General features: G+C 41.3%; 1 long non-coding RNA gene across 3 annotated transcripts in view; it reads left to right on the plus strand.

Annotated features, from left to right (window-relative positions):
* Positions 1 to 5,938, plus strand: part of LOC135182430 (uncharacterized) — an 87,870-nt gene extending 81,932 nt beyond the window's left edge. Inside the window, exons 7-9 of one of the 3 annotated variants that reach the window (XR_010305210.1) lie at positions 4,333 to 4,531; positions 4,661 to 4,798; positions 5,777 to 5,938. This is a non-coding gene — a long non-coding RNA (uncharacterized LOC135182430). Of the gene's footprint in view, positions 1 to 4,332; positions 4,532 to 4,660; positions 4,799 to 5,744 lie in introns of all 3 variants that reach the window. The other 2 variants (XR_010305209.1, XR_010305208.1) reach the window with 2 other exon arrangements.
* The last annotated feature ends 1,989 nt before the right edge of the window (positions 5,939 to 7,927 follow it).

The raw sequence follows: 7,927 nt of genomic DNA on the forward strand, positions 1-7,927 counted from the left end.
GTCCCTTCCAGGTATCTGTTTCAGCATTTGGAAACCAACAGTCACCTGAAAGCTTTGACCCAAGTTTCACACAGAGTTTAAATGAGTAACAGTAACTAAGTGGAGACATGAAAAATGTATTGTCTTTTTCTCCCTGGAGAAGAGATCTGTTCTGCTGGAGCTGGATAACACTTGGAAACTCACAAAGCTCCTTTTCATTAGAGAAATGAAAGCCTCATCATCCCTAGAGCTCTTAATTAGGCACCTTTTGCCATTCACACAAATCTGTGTCTTTGCTGTCAAGTCCTATTTGTTTTAAAAACTGATTCATTCATTTCAGCTCTTTTATTGGGCAGCAAAAATGGATAGAGCAAATGAATCCAAACGCTTTGTAAATAATCAGCAGGGCCGCGCCAAGCCCAGAGAACAAGCCTGCAACGATGCTTTGGTGCAAAATGCTCACAGAGCAGTAACAAGACACATGTTCAAAGCACAGAGGGCTACAGAGGAGAGGAAAAAAGCAAATACGGAGTATTAGCTCCCCACAGGCCTATATGCTACTCTTGCATTTATGGTGGATGTTAACCCACAGGCATTACTTAGGGGTTAGATAGGAAGGTTCAGCATGAATGTGCAAGGTTTTTAACAGTATTTAGGCTGAATGTTTTCAGTGCAGAAATAGTTTAAACATTTAATTTAAAGGGATTGCCATTTCTTTTTCACCAGTTCCTGAAAAATAACAGCTTTTAGATACTGAACATAAATTTATACAGAGATTAATGCTATTTGTAAGCTTTCCTGTGAAGCATTTCTCCATTATGATAATATTCAGGGGTTTAATTCATGCAGGAAGCAACTGCTCTCGTACAAACACGTAAGTGTATATATGAATGCAAGTGTTTGCATATAAATGTTTTCATTATTTCCTTGTTTGAAAAACCTCAATCAACCTTGAAAGAGGAACAAGACAATAACCATCACTACTGGAACCTGTGTAAAGTATCAGGAATGTGTGTCTGGAGCTCATCAGAGAAGCCAAGCCAAGATGACGCGAGCCTCACCATCCCAGAAGCTGAAACTTCCCTGTGTGTGGTTGCTTTCTTCCCAGGCTGTGAAGTCTTCAGTTATTGGCATTTTTCATGTTTGGCTGATCTTTTCAAGAGGTGGCATTAAATCTATGGAAGGCTTTTTGCATAGAATTCTGTACAAACACTCTACAATTTTCCAGAGGTTGTATTTTAGGTTTAAAGCTACTGTACAGTTTTTCTTTGCATGGATAGAGCCCAGTGTTAATCAGTGTGCTGCATTTTGTAGCATATGAATACAAGCAAAGGTAAATATTCACCTTATGAGGACACTGCATGTTCTAGGGAGAGTCTTAAAGGCAAACATGACTAGAGGAAAAGGCTGAAGATCATTACTTGAAAGTCTTATAGGAGCCATTTTCACACTGACTATCTGCTTGTCTTTTCAGTATATGCATCTTTCTCTTTAAGAGTGGTATCAGTTTGGGTTGTTGCTCACTGCTCTGTGTATACACAGATGAGCTGTACTGTGAGACAGCCTGAAAGCCTTTCCTCCCATGCACACGGAGGAATACAGACTGTGTGTCAGATGTCTTACGTATCCTTGCAAATTCCCATTAGCTAAGTTGTACTAACACTGGTGGCTCAGCTGTCAATATTGAATTTTATTAACTTGTTTCTCAGACAGTTAAAAGTGGCTGCCATCAAAACTACCAGCTTAAGAAACTATAAATCCTCACCTCTTGTATTTCTGTATTGTTGCTGGTTGTATTACATGAGATCCAACACAAATACCTTGTAGTTGAATTACTGCATGATTTGGTTTTGAGTTCCCTTTTTTCCCCCCAAAGATAAGCACATCTTACTCTTATTTTATTTATTGAAAGTTGAAATTTCCATAACCACACTGAGAGTCTTGCTGACAAAGCAGTGTAAGCAAATTGGTTTAGAGGTACCAACCTCCTTGAGGACTGAATCTAAAAAGGTTTATTGAACGGGTTTGCACGAGGAGAAGCTTTCCTCTGTCTAGTGAGTAGACAGTGCTTGCAATGGCCAGGTCAGATTGCTGCTCTATATACAAAGCAGATCAGATAATGAACATTGCCAATGAGGCCTCTTCTAGTGGCAGATACTCTTCGATGCAACATTTAATGACTATTTTCTGCCCAAGGTTCTGGAAGTTCCTGCAGTCTATATTTTGCTTATAAAGGTGAGAAATGGTCTGTGTATATACCCTGCATTTGCACTGGATTAGCTGGAATTTGTAGCACAAGCTCCTTTGAATAGTGACATCAAAGCACGGGGGAGCTGTGTAAGACCTAGCAGACTCATCCTTAAGACTCTCACTTATTTAGTTTCCAGTGTGTAAAGATATATGTGGGTCTCCACCTGCAAAAATTCGAAGTGAAACTCTGTTCAGAAAAGCAGTTTTATCTTGTAGTGTATCACAGCCAGGCATCTGGTGGTGTCAAAATGAAAATGTGACATGTTGTGTTTAGCTAGACCTGAGATGAATTTTGAAAAACTGGAAAGTTTTACATGGTTGGAGAGGAGGATGAGCTGCTGAAGTGCTGCTCAGCTTAGCTACAGCAGATGCTGCAGATCTTACAAAGCAGCACAAGTTCAGCAAAGGCCTGAAAGATAAAAGTCATTAGGGGAGAATATGATGAACCCTGCAAAGCCTAAACTCTTTCTCTCTTGTTCATATCTGAGCATTGGACTCCTCCAGTAAACCATTGAGTAGCTTGCAAAACCTTACCGAAAATCTGCAGCTCTTTGCTTTGCCAGCAGGTTTGTTTAGCCACTGACAGAATCTCTCCATTAAGGGTGCAGAGTCTGGCCAGGGTTTTATCATTTGTAAACTTCAGTCAAATTTTGAGTATTCAGTTCAAAGCTGTTCAGACCTCAGTAAATTACAATCTGGATCTTAGCTTTTACCTCTCCATCTGAATCTAGAGCATTCTTGTTGACCATGCTGAGAATTTCCCTCTCTATGGTAGGAGGCCACATGAGAAGAGTCTGAATTCCATTTTTTCCCTTTCCATTGTTTGTCTCTGACTCAACACTTGCCACCAAAATCCAGAGTTGTCAAATTTTGTCTGTTCATCTGAGTTTTAGATGAATAATGGAGCATTTTAGTCCCTGAAAGCAGTGCAGCCACATGCCACCTCTTCACCATTAATCACCTCCTCCAGCCTCCCAGCAGGTATGGGACCATGGCACTGGCCAGCTCGTGTCATACACACACCACAGTGCAGTTTATTGTGCTTGGCTGCCCTGTGTCCACAGCTGTATGGAGGCCCCATGCTCATGCCTCCCACCTGTGTGCAGGCAGTTACACAGCTCTGGTATTTGCAAACAGCTGTGTTACAGCTGCTGTAACTGCTCCCTTGAGGATCCATCGTGCTGGGGATTCCTCTAAAGCTGTGGAGCTCTGGCAGCACCTTCTGTGTGCTGGAGCACATCCTTACAGGAATTTGAGTTTAGGGGTTTTTTTGTTATAGTATCAGATGATTGCAGCTAGAGGGTCTTGGGCAGTGCAGAGGTGCAGTGGACACTGCACAGTGTGGCACTGGGAGCAGCCCCGGTGGGTCAGCCAGGCACTGACCTGAAATAAAGAGCTAATTCTTGACAGGAGAGCACTGTCACTAACCTGCCTCTGGAGCCATATAGCTGTGTGCTCTTTTGCTGTGACTAATAGAGGAGGCTTTTACAAACCTCTCTTTACATCTTCCCAGTTCATTCAGCTTCAGTAATCATTGAGGAGCCTAAATACCACCACGTGACTTAATTTAGCACGGGACAATAGCAAAGACCCCCAGACCTTTCAGAAATGTGTAGCCTTTACCTCAGATCTTAGCAAGGCAGAGAACCTGTCACTGGTAATATCTCACAAAAGCAATGGTTTATGAGAACAGTCTGAGTTTTGCTGACAGATATCAGATATTTTGTTCACATTCTACAAACAGCTACAAATAAAATTCATAACGTCCAATTAACCAAATTGGAGCTGGAAGGAAAATGTGTTAGGGAAAGGAAAACAAATGTCTCATTTATGTAACAACAAAACAGCATAGAAAAAAAAGCAACCTGACAGTATCAAATATCTTTCAATGTGGTCTGCTCAGGACAGCATAACAATGCAAACCTGAGTAATCCTAGGAGAATGATGCTGCACAAACATGCAAACCTCCTACAGCATTTCAGTTAAGCTGAAAGTCTGACATAATTTTCAGTCCAGATTATTAAGTGGTAGAAAAAATGCTGTGGGTATATCTGTTCAGTGCCTTCTTCATTAATCATCAAATATGAATTATTTTGTTTTCAGAAGAACTAACAATCCTATAATGGCTCTGGCAGTCCCTTCATGTTAGTGACTAACTGCACACACTCAAGACATTCCTAAGCTGATCTATCAAAAGTAAGAGTTGTGGAAGTTGTACAGGTGAGCTACTGCACCTCCTCTGCTTTGCTATCCCACTGGCTCAATTGTGTATGATGCCATGGCAACCTGTTCTCTCCTTCAGGTAAGTGAAAGTAACATGTTGAGAGAAGGAATTTTTCTGTTTATTTGCTAACAGTAAAATTTAAAACCCAGCAAATGCATATCTGGAGTAGCTCTTCTAGGGACAATCTATTCTGTCATGTTTGTGTAGGTTGCAACCAGCTTGATATGGAAAGTCAAATGCTGTTAAAGGCACTAGCAGTATCCTCAGCTCAAGCCCAGTGTGTGTGAGAAGAGAGCTGACAGCTTGTTCACAGGAAACTCTTCATCTTAGACCAGAGCAAGTTCTGTAAGTGCAGACAGCAATGGATAAGAGTCCTTATATTCTTGGTCTCTTGGCTGATAATTGTTTTTCCTCATATTTTTAATGACTGGGAGCCCTCAGTTATTAGGCTGAGACGTGTGATGACTCAAAGGATGCATTATCCACCATATGCTTTGCTGAGTGAGACTATGTAAGAACTACAGTCAGAGGAAGGAAGTTGTTGTTAGTCCTCGGTGCAGAAACTGTGTGGGTTTACACTGTTTAAAGTTTCATACACGACAGCCTTCTCAAAGATCTGTTGAATCGGGGGTCCTAAAACAACAGATAAATAACCCATTGTTAAAGGGCCCATTGTCCTGGTGATGAACTGGGTGGGGGAAGGGAGATGTGTATCTGAAATACTTTGGATCCATGGCCATCCCTGTTATGCATTATTGCAGAGAAGCAGTTCTGTGCTTCAAGAGAGCTGAATGTCTCTGGCAAACCCCATCACTGGCTATAAGAGGAGGGCTTACAAGTGTAGGGAAAGAGTGAATTACAAAGGTTTGCAGCCTCACGTGGAGAGAAGATTGAGGATTCATAAAGCAATAGCTGGAGGAATTGTGTACAGATGCTTCAGAGACCTCTTGTGCAAACAGACAACACCTTTACTCATAGACTTAGATGCAGGATTAACTTTGTCCTTCAGCACTCATTCACTTAACTATTTCATTGCCACTACAGATGCTGTTGAGACCCCTCTGGGATTACTTTTTTTTCATAGAATTGAGCCTATGATAGCTTCCCCAAAACTAATCACCTCTTTGATCAGCTTTCACTGGATTTAGTGTCTGGGCTCTGTGACTGTCTTCATTTTTTAATTTAGAGTGCCTGACTACTTATTTTCTTAATGTTGCCCACTAGACATAGGGTAGCACCTTACAGATCTGACTGTATGCACTTGATTTTACCCCTTTGGTTTTCAATTTAGAAAGAGCTGACTCTACATGGGATTTATTACAGCATGAAATACCTGATTCAGCAGGTGTAGCATCACATGGTGCCTTCCTCAAACTGATGCTTCCTGAATTCACTGCCAAATTCGTAAAAGGTGCTAAACAAGTTAGGAGATGTGACAACCACGGGTGTTTCCATCCCAAAGCTTCACAGCAGTGCTCAGTATCAAAAGGTGAGTGAGTCAGTTTGTGATCACCACCACACCAAATATCAACATGGTCAGATTTACAAATCACAAAGCATTGCAGTTCACTTGGGAAGCTCATCACAGAAGGTTAGGGGCTGGAAGGGATCTTGAAAGATCATCCAGTCCAACCCCCCTGCCAGAGCAGGGTTACCTATACCAGATCACATGGGAACATATCCAGATGGGTCTTGAGTAATTCCAGAGAGGGAAACTCTACAACCCCCTTGATAACATTTGCTTTTCATTCAGTTCATGCAGAATTCATTATACTTCATTTGAGAATTTGATTTGATGCTAGTTAAATAAATACATTTGACTATATAGATTATAACTCCTAGGTGGGTTTAGGAGTTCTTTTCTGTGTTAACAATGTCCACATATCTACAACAGCCTTATCACATGTAAGAGTGCAGTGTGTGTGCCTACAGAAACCCCTGAAACAATCCACTTGTGTGAGACAGTCTCTCATCAGGTGTTGTCAGCAGGATCCCTAGATCAAACTGGAAAAGGTCTGTGGAGCAGGGCACTTAAATACCAGCTGTGGTGGCCCCCTAGGAGGTGCCTGGTTGTGAAAACTTTCCCAAAAGTGCAGTCCTTTGAAAGCATTTCTCACCTCTGTATGGAAAACTGCTCCAACTGCATTTTAGGTTATAAATGTCCTATGTGAGCTTGACAGAAGGAGATTTTGAGGAGAATGATTTCTGCACTGCTGGGTTTTGAAGTTTGTTTAGACACCTATCTGAGTTTCATTGCCTTGATACAATCCTAGAGCTACCACACTGCAAATGGAAGGAACAATTAGAGAAAGATTGCTGACCACCTCAGATCCATACCTTGCATGGAAGCTGAGTGTTTTCATGGGTTTTCTCATGCTGTGCAGGATCTTGGGGCTGCCTTCACTGTGATTCTTTCCCCAGCTGACCTACTGTGTCCTCCAAAAACGTGCCCTGAAGCAGCTCTTCTGTACCCACACAGGTTTCTAGTGCTCATTGCTGACAACGAAGTACCAGACCCAGACTTCTTCCAGGGAGAACAACATATGATGAAAGCACACAAAATAGAGGCTGTTACAAATGATTATCTGAAAAGCAGAATGAGGAGGTAAGAGAGTTAAGTCAGATGTGCAGCAGACTGAGTACACACTTTGCTTTTGTTAGTAAGAAAACATGTGACACACTGAATGCATCTTCTAACTTTCTGGAGTCAGTGAACATTCTTTTGATTTGTCCAAACTAAATCATGGAGCTGGGTGAGCTGAAGAAAGAGGCAGTTGAGTTAAAGCTCTTCCCCTGACCTGAATTCCTTGTTGAAAAGCAAAACAGTTTCTTAGCTGAAAAGTAAATGTCAAAGGATACTAGAATTCAATTATTTCTTATTTCCACCTATCACAGAGAATTAAGGGAGAGGAATTAAGTGGATAAATGTATCAAATAAACCAGCAGTGAAAACAATATACTCCCTTTCTGCAACTGTAAAGAGTTACTACTGTGTGATTTGGAAACTGTCAATTAGCCCTAACCACAGTGAATCAGAGATTCTTCCTGGTGTAATGAAAATAGAGCATCTCACTGTCACATCAGTATAGATTGCATTAACCTTAATGACTCCTGTAAGACTGAACCTTGTCTTGGCAGGCAGATTGAACACTACGTTGTAAGCCTTGCCTTTAACTTATCTTTGCAACACTTCCATTGATTCTACTCTAATTTAAACTAGAAATACAGAAATTGTCAGGTGCAGCAGATCACTGGTGCAACTAATTTGATTTTTTGTTGCTAACTGTAACCAGTGATGGATGGAGTGAGGAAAGAAAAAAAAGAGTAATTCATTCCCTGTCCTCTCCTCTTTTCTCTTTCCCTTTGTATCCTTCCCCTGATTTGTTTAATTAAGTGTGATGTGATGCCATGGAGGAAGAGATTTCTTTACCCCCAGTTGGTGACAAGTTTATGTACTGAAATGGAAACATTAAC

This window comes from Pogoniulus pusillus, chromosome 16 (genome assembly GCF_015220805.1).
Source record: "Pogoniulus pusillus isolate bPogPus1 chromosome 16, bPogPus1.pri, whole genome shotgun sequence".
NCBI lineage: Eukaryota > Metazoa > Chordata > Aves > Piciformes > Lybiidae > Pogoniulus > Pogoniulus pusillus.